Below are 13,066 nucleotides of genomic sequence, written 5' to 3'. Positions count from 1 at the left end.
CAGCAAAAGCACCAAAGCTCCATCCTTTAAGCCACTTTTCTTTCCAAAAAGGTACTACATTAACCTTGAAGTACTTTCTCCTATTAAATTTTTGGCATCAATTCCATACTTTCAAGTAATAATTGCTACGTCAAGGACTACAATCCATGCACTATTGCACAAATGGCTTTACTTTGATGTTGAAACTTGAATCAAAATTGCTACATACTATACCTATGCCCTTTACATACTATACCTTGCAAGAGCTTCACAAGCTTTGAGGCAGGCTCGTTACACTAGTGACTACACATATGTCAATTTTGTTCTAGTGTGCAAAAAGAGACGCCACGCCCTAAAAACCAAAGAGAATCTTACAACTAAATTAATCCACATATTAAAACAAGACATCACGATTTCATCATATAATAGAGCTAAGCACTTTACAAGTGACCAAGGTATAAGCATATCTACACCATGTTGGGGCGATAAATCTCCTCGAAAAACATGGTAACACTCTCCATGTTTATTGCATTGTAAGGGATATACTCTTGATGATTTGTAGCTATATAACACATTGAGCACCTCATCTACACATTTGCAACTACCAAATCATGGTCAATCACCATATTGTAGAGAATACAACAAGCGGCAAAAAGTTTTGACACACAAGTGATATCCAATGTGCAAATTATACCATGTAGTATGTGCCATCTTGTTTTAAGGTGACCGAAGGCTCATTCGACCACCATTCTAGTGGATGACAAGTGATAGTTTTACCTGATTTGGGAGGGAGACAAGGCTCTTGGAACGATATCAATAACCAAGGAAGCTTAAATTAGCCTCCATCTCCAATGATGTACTCTCTAATGTCGTATCCCCTCCTTGTGAAGCTAAGAAAATTCAAGATTTGATTTACCAATGCACAGTAGAAAAAGAAGAGTTTAGGAGAATTCTTGTGTTGTTTGGAGGGAAACCCACAAAAATATCTCAGAACCACATGGTCAAATCCTTTATGGCTTGCAAAATCTTGGAGTAGTGTTTGTTTGAGATCATTGTTGTTGCAATTGTACCAGTTTGTGGATAGCTCTTGTCTAACTGCTTCCATCTAAATGGGGGTGCAATCAATAGCAATGCAATAGGTAGGAAATCCTTGTGCTCTTTGCATCTCAGTCTTCATGGCAAGCTTCTCTGAAGGCATTGATCGCCATTGTATGAAAGCATCCATTTGTTAAAGAAACCATCCATGAAGAGAACCTCTATTTTTACAGCCGTTGGAAAGGGAGAATAGATAGAATACACACAAAAAATTGCCTCCCTATAGTCAAGGGTATTCACGACATCCCAATCCCCTAGCAATACTCGCCATCTCTGCAAATCTCAGCCACATGCATCCATATACACAAATCTAAGCCTACACACACACACCTCCTAATGCACATCACCATAGCCACAATTCCAGTCTATCTCTCGCTCTCTCTTGCACACACATCTCTCTCTCTCTCTCTCTCTCTCTCTCTCTCTCTCTCTCTCTCTCTCTCTCTCATTCTCTCTTTGTGTGTGTGTGTGTGTGCGTGCGTGCACACACACACACACACACACACACACACCTCGGCAAAAGCACAAGAGATGATAGATGGAGTAGAGAAGATCAATCACAAAAAAAGAGATTGAGAGAACATAAGCTATGGCACCCTCGATTAAATCCAAGGTGTATAGTGGGCATCACATGCAGGATTTCTCTCTTCTTTCTTTGCATTGGCCAAAAAAGTCCCAAACCAAAGAAAAATCTCCTAAACGGTGCAGAATTTGATTTATTGCGTGAGAAACAAAAACCTCCAAAACGCTCTTTTCTCGCCTTAGTGGGCCATTTTTACAAAAATGGTTTTTTACAAAAACACATCTAATTAGCACTTTTTCAACATTAGAGATTCCTGCCCTATGCGTCAAAACCCAAATCGATACCTTTTGCTTGAAGTATTTGTATTCAAATGTTTCTCACTCTTCCAAAAACCCTGCACATTCTTCCCAAATGATTGCATGTCCATTCTTTGATCACTTTTTGGTCTCAACTCTCATTTGGATGCACCATCATTGACACCCTTATGTTGAATATTTATGTTCAACCAAAAGACAAATTATTGAATTTGGCATTTGCAAGTATGCAACACTAAACAAATCCTTCATTTAAACAAAAAACTTCCTTCTACCATATATACAATGTCTTATTCATGAATCTAGACCTCCTTCTAGGTGGGGTGACCACCCCCTTGCTTCATCTACTAACATCCACCTGGATCAAATGACCAACCGCCTGTTGCATACCGTAGATAACAACAATCCCGTCCTAAGCACACAAGTAGCTCTAAGCATAGCCATCCACATGCAATAAGCTCATGTATTCATTTATCCAAGCACATAGCAAATGATGCATATAACGTGCATACACCACTTGTTTATGTCTTCACGCATCAGTCCACATCCTCCAGCTAGCTTCAAACATAGCATCATCTTGCACAATAATATGCTAAACATATAGACATAACCCTCCTACCTAACCATAGATTGAAAAAGCCTCTTCTCATCAATATCTTTTTTGGCATACTTCAATCTAGGATCCATTTCCAATAGATCATGTGGCATAGCCAAAATCTAGTGCATGGCGGTTTGAACAATGCATGCATCACCAATCCCGAATATACAAGCTTCAACAACCACTATTAAAATCTTCAAGTGTTTACCACATTGTTTTACCGCGTTTTGTAGAGAGAAGGTGTAAATTCAATGAGAGAAACAAGAGAGAGGAGGGCGGGGTTTTTTTTGTGTGTTTAAAGTATTATTGTGATTGTATCCGCTATTAGTACCGTTGTTATTACCGCGTCCATTATTGTCGTTATATCCATTGCCCAAATTTAGCGCCTAAACCTTCAAATTATGGATTAACTCCCCCCTTCAAATTTTGGTGTTTCCCTCCTCTCAATAAAAATTAAATAGTATTGTACATAATTTTCAAATATAAAAATGAAGAGAAAGAAAGAGAGAGAGAGAGAGAAAGAGAAAGAGGGGGGAGAAGCAGGCGGGGGATAAAAGGCCCAGTCCAGATGCTACGGCGGAAATGCTTTCCACTGGGTCGTTTAAGTTGCGTGGCAAAAGCCTATTTGCTGCAGTAGATATCACCTTCCTCCGGGCCCGCCATTTTTCTTCTGGCACCCCCCTCCCCCTCGGAAGAGCTGCTGGCCTCTCTCCACCTCTCTCAATTTTTTTCTCTTCTTCCTCCAACACCATTTAGACCTGCAAAAAGCCTTTCTTCCTCCAGCCTCGTCTGAACCCAGCCAATGAACGCAGCCAAAGATTACCCTTGTTCACGACTAAAATAATCATTGTCAATTGATTAACATAATTGAGCATATTCTCAAATCTAAAGAGAGAAAGAGGAGGGAGAGAGAGGTGAATGGATTACACGATCAAAAAACTTCATAACTGCAAAATTTTTATGAATCATCTTCCAAAAGATCTCTACATGAAGCATCATCCAATTCTAAGCCCATGGCTCTTAAATCAATAAAGAGAGAAACGGAATTGTCATTTGTGGATGCATTGCCAGCTTCATCATCTTCGAGTTCGTCATCCTCCATCTTATCATGACAATCATACTCGCTAAGACTTGCTACCTCCGGACTTGATTCATCGACCTCCCTTTCCTCTGTTTCCACCTCATCCAAAGTCGGAGGTGGAAGAGGTTCGAAGATAGTCTCCACTTCATTAGTGGAAAAAATGGTTCTCACCGGAGGTGTTACGGGAATTACGAACCAAAGTTTTGGTTGGTGGATTGTTGGGATATAGATGACCTATAAAATAAAAGCTCAAAGTGAGTAACATTGGTATAACTAACACTACAACAAGTAAATAAGAATAAAAAAGGTACATGTCACTCACCTGCTCACAATTACGCAGTAAAACTAAATTTTCATACCTCCCTGTGTGATGCATACTAGAGTCCACCATGTAGACACCATTCTCATGTCGTCTAGACACATTTGCAAACCACTTGCACTCGAAGATGAGTCTATGAAAGGTTCTAAAATTAACCTTTAGTATCCTTTCAATAATTTCGCAGTACCTGGCTTCATCACCGTCTGTGTCAAAGTTGCCTATGATGGCACAATCCATGGTGGTTCTACCCTCGTCAATGCGGCGCGTATGAAAGTGACGACCCTTTGACCACATAGAGCTAAAGGAAAGGCACTACAAAATAGAAAAATATATTAATTTATCAAATACATATTAAATATAATTTCAACAAATAGCGAGACCATATGGTTTAGGTATATGAGTACTCTACCTTTTGGTACGCAGCCTCGTGCATACTCCCATTCTTTGTTTGGTGATGTCTTCTCCACGCGCTTTTGCCTCGGTCATTCTCTCATGAATCCACTCTGCACTAATAAGAGATAGAAAGAGAGGAATAGAGATAGACAGAGGGAGAGAGGGAAATGGGGCTAGGGAAAGAGAGAGAGAGTAGATAGAGAGGGAGAGAGGGAAATAGGGATAGGGAAAGAGAGAGAGAGATAAAGAAAGAGAGGGAGAGAAAGAAAGAGAGAGATAGAGAGGTAAAGAAATAAAGAGAGAGAGATAGAGGGAGAGAGGGAAAGAAGGAGAGTAGATAGAGAGGTAGAGAAAGAGAGGAATAGAGCTAGAGAGAAAGAACGAGAGGAAGAGATAGAAAAAGGGAGAGAAAGAGAGGGAGAAAGAGAGGTAGAGAAAGAAAGAGAGAGAGATAGAGGGAGAGATAGAGTGAGAGAGGGAAAGAGGAAGAGAAAGAGAGAGATAGAGGAAAATAGGGATAGGGAAGGAGAGAGAGTAGATAGAGAGGGAGATAAAGAAAGAGAGAGATAGAGAAAGAAAGAGAGAGATATAGAAAGAAAGAGAGGGAGAGAAAGAAAGAGAGAGATAGAAAGGAGAAAGAGAGGTAGAGAAAGAAAGAGAGAGAGATAGAGGGAGAGTAGGTAGGGAGGGAGAGAGAGAGAGAGAGAGAGAGAGAGAGAGAAAGAGAGGGAAAGAGGGAGAGAAAGAAAGAGAGAGAGGGAAAGAGGGAGAGGAAGAGAGAGATAGAGGGAAAGAGGTAGAGAAAGAGAGGGAGAGAAAGAAAGAGAGATAGAGAAAGAGATGGAGAGAGGGAAAGAGGGAGAGAAAGAGAGAGATAGAGGGAAAGAGGGAGAGAAAGAAAGATAGATAGAGAAAGAGATGGAGAGAAAGAGAGAGATCGAGGGAAAGAGGTAGAGAAAGAGAGGTAGAGAAAGAAAAAGAGAGAGAAAGCGAAGGGCGGCTCATCCCCAAGCTTGGAGGGTGTTGGACGTATACGTCGCGACGGACGTCAGCACAGCGAGAACTCACCTAACAAGATTTGTGAGCTAAGGACGAAGCTCGACCCGCAGGCGCGTGGAAGAAAGTATAAGGTGTCACGAACGACTCCTAACTAATTCCTACTGAGGTCTTTACCAATTTTCTAAGTCACAGCCTTCAAGAGTGCATAAGAGGAAACGTCCTACAACGTTGTCTAGAGCCGAACACCCATCAAATAATCTCGAAACACCATAGAACTTGAAGGATACCCTACTATCACCAATAGGTCGCTCTCCCTAAGGTCTATGAACCAAAACCCCAACCCAAAACACCCAGTGCAAAATCACGGAGGATGTCTAGCCGAAATTTGCAGGTCTTCGTTTTCGAAATCTAAAGTGCATAATGTGTAGTTCTACTCAATGTGAACGCGTGGATATGCTGCAATGAAAAATCGGACAACGTATGCTCACCAAATCACCAGATGAAGCTCGTGGAAGGAGCTCGCAAAACCGGACCGTACGCGCGCAATGTAGGTATCGGCGCGTAGCTCTCGTTGGGGGCAACACGTTGCGCTTCGCCGCACTCGATTCCGACCACCGGTGCACACGTAGCATCAAGATGAAGCTCACACTCTCTCTCGTACACAATACGCTCACTCACAGACTTCAAAACTTGTTTTTAAAAATGACAAAAAGTTTCTTCATTAAGGTCAAAAAGTGCTATATATACCTTACAATTCTCAAACCCCAAAGTTCCAAATCAACCATCTACTCAATCTAACTATCAAAGCTGGGATATAATCTGGAAACTTCTGTAAGCCCCAATATTTACAAGGTGAAAAATTAGGTTTCCTCAATAAATGAATAATTACAAAAAATGATAATCTTCCGAGTAGTTAGTTTCCGTGGGGTGTGTCGAGCTTCTAACACTCCCGCTCTCCTTGCTCATGTCGTTCTCAACATGGCCGCTGAGTTGCTTCTTCATCGTATGGTTTCACGCATCTTGATCAGTGATTCCTATCTTGCATGTAGATTCATCATTGTTGGGCCGAAAATATCAGTGTTTATTGTGAAGAAGCCGGTGTAGAACGCTTCTTCAAAGGCCTGGAGGTGATAGAATGGTAGAAACATTATCCTTTAATACAACGCATGTATCACCTCCTTGGAAGACTGACCAGACAGATCATAGGCACATCTGTAAGTATCTTGGAAGAAGAAGATACTGTCTGTCACCTAGCCTGGCTTGAATGTCTCAAATACTGCTAGAAGAGTTTTGCAGATTTTTTTTCGCATGATGCATGTAAGATCAGGTGAGCCAGTGAACAATTTGATGGCGCCCGTTAGGGTTTTCACCATGTATTGGACACTTATTCTCTCACCTGCCTTCAAGCCCGGCAGCTTAGGATAATTCAGCCAAGTGGGTTGGCTCATTTGTAATATCTCCTGGGCCTTCCACGTCCTGATCCTTGGTAGAGGACAAAAGCTGAGGTTGTATCTGATGTTTTTCGGTGCCTCTACCATATGGATTAGGTTTTCTGGGTACTTCGTCAGCCAAGCCTTCCTCCATTTTGGCTGAGAGTCGACTATTGGCCTGACCCCTTCTGGTTGGGAGATATCTACATTGTAGAGTGGCACGGTTGGCTCTTCTCTAATCCTCTTATTGATGGTGGCGGCTTCATATTTCAACAAAGGATATGGGAGAGAGGGTTGAAGCCATTCACGCCTGAGGTTGCTGGCGTCGATCTTCTGGATAGTCATGGATTTGAAAACCCTCTGCTCCCATTCCAAGGCTTCCTTAGTCGTTTCTCTGATCTCCACCTCTATTGCTTTACGCAGCTTTTCCTCCTCTTCTTGTGTTAGATCTTGTGGCTCTTGAGAGGATCCTTCTAGGATTTCCTCTTGCATAGGTGTGTCCACAAGATCTGCCACATTTTCTAAATCTATGCCTTCATTGGTTGCTGGCCCTGTGCCCTCTTGCTCTCCGGCTTGCTGTCCTCTCAGCTCCTCAATCTTCTTTAAAAGTTTCTGTTTTTCTGTTTCAACTTCTTCGCCCATATTCACGAGGAGGTCGTTCAGCTCGGCGTTTATCTTCTCCGCCTCCTCGAGCTTTCTTTTGATACTTTCTAATTCTTCTTGCATGGCTTTTTGGTCTTCTTCCATTCGTGTTTGCATAACAATTGACCCCTCTGCCATCATCAATCGTTGCTTTTTATCTAGAGTCAGCTCTTTCTGAAGTTCTTGCATCTGTTCTTCATACATTTGTCTTTCCGTAGTGATGTGAGTCGAGCTAGTAGCCCTGACTCTGGTAGGAGATGCCCGCAGCCTCTGGATGGTTTGATCTTTCACTTTGAGCTGGTCCTTGAGCTCAAGGACCTCATCCTGGCTGGCTTCTTGATCTATCTCCGCCTTTTCTTTGGCGTTTTGCATTGCTTCAACCTCTTTAGACTCCTCAGCCAGTTGTAGGATCAAGTTATCCCTTTCCCTCTTGGCATCTATCCGAGTTGCTTACATTCCTCTTCAACTCCTTGCATTCTTTGGGATGCTACCTGATTTTCTTTTTCCATTTCTTGGCATCTTTGCAATGCCCTTGCTAGAGTGGCCTGTAGTTCCGCTTCTCTCTCTTTATGCCTTTGACTTTGTCCTTGTAGAGAGTCTACTTCCAGCTTTATATTTACTTTAGTGGCCTTGAGAGCTGCCATCTCCCTTTCTGAGGCCATGGACTACAATTCTTAACCCAGTTAACTTTGTCATTACCACATCCCAATCGTTGGAGGGCGGGTGCAGGTCCATTGTATCTGTGGCCATCTCTTTTAGTTCTACTAACCTGATTCTTTGCATTTGTTCCTTAGTCCCTCTGCTTCCAAGTCGAATGCGACTGTGGCAGCTTCTTCTTTTGTGTATCCTGCAACTAGCAAGTCCAGAAATGTGTTGTATGCTTCATTTCACTTTGTCTCCTCACTTTTGGGTTTAACCTCTTCCCTTTCCTGGCTTTGTTCTCTCTTGGTCTCTTCGTGGCCTTTGTGTTTGTCTTCCTCCTCTTTATCTTCTTGTGGAGGGCTTCTAGGAGGTGGTGAGGGGGGTTGGCTGGACTCAGGGCTGGCCGGTAGAGATGTAGGCTTTTTCTTTAGATCTTGGTCTGCCTTTGTATTTCTTTCTCTCTCTTGGCTCTATTGCTCGTCTAGCAGTTTCTGTCGTATATGCTCCACTTCCTCTTCTGTAAAAGGCACAATTGGATATTTTCTGATGCGGCATCAAGAATCTCAAAACTTTTAATGTAATCTTCGAATCTATCCCGTTGCACCCTTCGGGATGATCCAGACATTGCTTCTAGAGACGGCTTCCAGAGTTCACTCAAATCGCCTTTAAGGGCCCTTTCTGCTTTGAAGCTCTCCATCAACCACTCTAGTCTTGCCGCTTTTTGTGACTTTGTCTCTTTTGCTGGCACTTGGGCAAATTATTTCTTTCCCTTATTTTGCTCTGGCTGCTCTTCTTGAACAGGCTCTAGCCGTCTTTTCAATCTTGTGGCAACCCTTGGTGCTCTTTGTGGCTCGTCCTCTTTGTGGATCGTCTTCTTTAAGCCTCAACCAGTCGTTTTGTGACGGGGGGTCAGGACATCTTCCTTTTGCGTGCAATGCCCCATAAATCACCTTAGTGATTAGTTCTCCTGGCACAATATATGTGGGCTTCTTGTTACCCATCTTCACTAGGTTGTCATGTATATATGTTGCATAATTGATTATCTTTGGAGTGCTCTTCATCATTGCCCAAGTGAATGTCGTGGCAATGCTCCTGGCGGCATTCTGTTCTTTTGTGGCCTCTTCGTACACATATGGAAGTATTGGTTGTACAAATGACTCATGATTGCCACTCTTGGGTTGGCAATATCTTCAAAGGTGTAGTTACCTTTTTTCTCAGTGTACACCTTGACCTCATCCCTTCTTTTAGTTACACTATCCCCCTTGTTGGAGAGGTCTAGTGCATCTGCTACAACTTGCTCAGTGATGAATATTTCTGTTTCTGGCCTGCCTTGCAGATCGGTTACTCTGGCCACTCCATCTTCTTTGATGGTCATCACAAACTCCCAGACTCTCTTTATGTCAACCCCTGCTGACACTTCTTCAAAATAGTTGTGGAAATCCACTCCATCTTCTTTGATGGTCGTCACAAACTCCTAGACTCTCTTTATGTCAACCCCTGCTGGAACTGCTTTCAAAATAGTTGGAGAGGTCTAGTGCATCTACTACAACTTGCTCGGTGATGACTATTTCTGTTTCTGGCCTGCCTTGCAGATCGGTTACTCTGGCCACTCCATCTTCTTTGATGGTCATCACAAACTCCCAGACTCTCTTTATGTCAACCCCTGCCGGCACTGCTTCAAAATAGTCGGAGAGGTCTAGTGCATCTGCTACAACTTGCTCGGTGATGACTATTTCTGTTTCTGGCTTGCCTTGCAGATCGATTACTCTGGCCACTCCATCTTCTTTGATGGTCGTCACAAACTCCCAGACTCTCTTTCTATCAACCCGTGCTGGCACTGCTTCAAAATAGTTGTGGAGATCAATCTTCTCCAAGTACCCGGCCATCTTGCTTCTTACGAACTCATTGAGTTCCCGCGGTAGCATTGGTAGCTCGATCACATTCCCTTCAGTGTCTTTGAACACTCCTTGGTAGATCTTTAGGTCGTTGGACTCTAGCAGATCTTCTTGGATCCATGTGCTGGTGGGCTTTAGTGTTCCTTCCAGTATGACGAAGGGCTCCACTTCTTCTAGGTGATCCTTAATGGTCATTCTTCTCTTATTTGCCGGTGACTTCGCGGCTACCATAGATCCTGTTGCACTCAGTAGTCCGAAGTTAGCGTTTTTTCCATATTAGCTGAGAAACAGAGTTTTAACTATCCAATGACTTGAAAATTGAAAATAAAGCTTAAAAGTAACTTGTGAAATTGTGCATGTGCTCATAGTGCAATTCTGGCCAAAATTTTCCATTTAGACATCCTATGCGTAGGATGTCTTTTTCATCAGAATTGGGTGATACTTGACATGCTAGTTTTCTGACTTTTGGAGTGCTTTTTGGCGATGAAATTTCTTGATGTTGGTCTCCATAGATTCCCGATCCCTTGGGGATCCTTGCCGTATGGTTTTTGTCGACTTTGGCTTCACCGGAGCTTCATTTGGAAATTTGTCGCTCTAGAAGCACCCATGGTTGCGTTTACATGTCTTCGATGATTTGTGGTGGTCTACCACCATAGGACTTGGTTGTTGATAGTCTAGGAAAGCCGCTTGTGAAGTTTGGTGGCAAACGAGCATGCGGTTTGGCCACGAGAGCAATTTGACGCTTTGTGTGTCTGATGCCGTTTCTGAAGTTTAGTACCGCTTTGGGTCACTTTTTGGTCATGTGGGTCACATAGACTTGTCGAGCATGTCGAGATGCTCCTAGGAACCCATGAATTTTGGTAGCATTCGGACGCCTTTTCGTCGATTTCCCATTTGGTGGCCTCTTGCGGGATTCTAGGAATTAGGGTTTTTCCCAATGGTTTTGTACTACCTTTGGATATCCAAGACTGGTCTACTATGCTAGAGTAAGCTTCCGATGAAGTCTCGTTGCTTTTGGTTTAGCCATTAGGTCGCCACCTCTACTTGTAGGTCTCTACCGCCCGCTTTGTGTGTGAACCCTACGCTAGTTTTCGCGACAAAACGACAAACATGCGCAAAAAGATCAAGGTGGTGAGCCTACCTCTCATGTATGAAGCCCGTCGGGTAGTTGTGCGTGTCGTAGAAGCTGCTGGAAGGTCCATTCGCTCTAGGTGGCAGAAGCTCTCTCCAAAAGGTCAATAGTGAAAATGAGCTAAAAATGAGGTGAAAATTTCTTATAATGGAGGTCCCCGAACCACTTTTCATGAAATTTGACATGTGCTCCCAACTTCTTGCAAGATGCGGTTTAGACTCAAAAATTTCTTGATTTGGACTCCATTTGCTCTGTTTACTAGAAATTTGGCATTTCGGTCAAAACCTGACCAAAACACGCTTTCCGTCCAGTCTCATAATTGCACTCCCACTGTACCATAGGTTGTCCAATAGTCACTGATCATCCCCATATTTTTTGTTTTTCATTACGACCATTTTTCACCTGCTTTTTGTATTTTTGAAGTTTTTCTGCCGAAAATTAGCAAAATTAAAAGGAAAATAGAAAATCAAACCCAAAAAATCCCCAAGAATCATAATAAATCACAAACATCACCGTAAAACATTATATACACTCACATGCAATTTTTATGGCCGGATTTCTCCGTTTTAACAATATTTTGCCCAAAAAATAGCTATTTCTACTTATATACACACACCTAGGGGCTTGATTTGGCGTTTTGCCCCATGTACCTATAGATACATGCTATATAAGGACATATATACTTGGGTTAGTCCAGAAAATTTCGCAATCAAACAAAAACCCTTAAAATAGTCAAAAATCATGCCCTTTTTTGCTCTTTCTGCTATTGGTTTTGCATTTGAGAATGCCTCCCCCTCTCCTAGCCGGAGTCCTGCCGGACGACAAGGTATCACCTCGGAGTATGTGCCATGCATAGGTTGAAAAATTTGTGCTAATGCTTGGCTGGTTAATGTGGCCCTAATTTATGCATACTCGGTCACTACATGGAAAAATTAATGTTGTGCAAGAGAAGGGAATAAGCAAGATGCTTATTGGCATTCGCTGTCGAGGTTTCCTGTTTTCTTTGCAAGTAATAGCTGTAACTCTACTGCTCTCTGTTTAATTGTCTTTTTTGTAAAAGGCAGTCGCTTTGCCGCTACTGTTGATATAATCGTAGTTGTTTCTATAGAGAGGATTGGCTTGGCCAGAATGGCCGTGGACCGTATTTCTTTTGCTATCCAATGGTAGCTTGTTTTTGCCGGTTTCTGTAGGTGTTTTGCTACTTCCTTGGTTGCCACTTTTTGTTGCGGATCGGCATCCACTTAAGTCGGTTGTCCTTTTTCAAATGCAGCTGTCTGCCTTTCGTTGTTGCTTGTACTGAAGGGAGTTCCTTTTGATTTTGTTTTGGTATCCAAATGCGAGTAACATTTGGGTTATTGCTGAGCATTTTCTTTGGGATTCATATCTATTTTATGCCCTTGGTTTTTGGTTGAACTATCGGCTTCGGTTGAATTCTTTCGTTGCATTGTTTCTTGTCTGCCATGTCATTTCTATCCTTCCACATCCATACTTGTTTCCCTTGTTTTGGTAATCTAGATCTTTGCATTGTGGTCGGTGACGTTGTATGTATGTAGTTAGCATGGTTGGGTTTTACCTGTCTGTTGGCCTTGGGTATCATATTGTTCTTTGGTGGCATTCTTGCTTTTGGCTTTTTTGCTAGTGATTGCATTGCTGGCAGCTGATTATTCTGGTATTGCTGAGCAAATGCTATCACCTGTTGTTCTTGTGCATGCTGAATTTTGACTGCATTCGCATTCCAATCTATCTGCACATTGTACTCTTTTTGCCAAGGTTGTCCCAACAACATTGGGTGTTGTGTGCTTTCATCTCCGACCACATAAAATTTTTGTGGGAAAATAGATTGATGTACTTGTACATGCAATATAGTCCATCCCAATGTTTTCAATGAGTGTGATGTACTACTTTCCAGCACTTGAGGAGTATGATGAAGTTGACTTGTGGATTTGAGCTGTTGGTATAATCCGTAAGAGATCAAATTTGCTTGAGCTCTAGAATCAAGCAATGCCATCGATTCAACTTGATTG

At 42.4% G+C, this 13,066-nt stretch overlaps 1 protein-coding gene across 1 annotated transcript in view; it reads left to right on the top strand.

Moving 5' to 3' along the window:
• LOC147428144 (uncharacterized) overlaps nt 1-13,066 on the top strand; it is a 115,292-nt gene that overhangs the window by 14,098 nt on the left and 88,128 nt on the right. The gene's annotated exons all lie outside the window — the stretch shown is intronic.

The sequence above is a fragment of the Adiantum capillus-veneris genome, chromosome 23 (genome assembly GCF_014529385.1).
Source record: "Adiantum capillus-veneris isolate H3 chromosome 23, ASM1452938v2, whole genome shotgun sequence".
Lineage (NCBI taxonomy): Eukaryota > Viridiplantae > Streptophyta > Polypodiopsida > Polypodiales > Pteridaceae > Adiantum > Adiantum capillus-veneris.
Note: the sequence above shows the minus strand (reverse complement) of the source record. Positions and strands in the feature narration are given on the sequence as shown.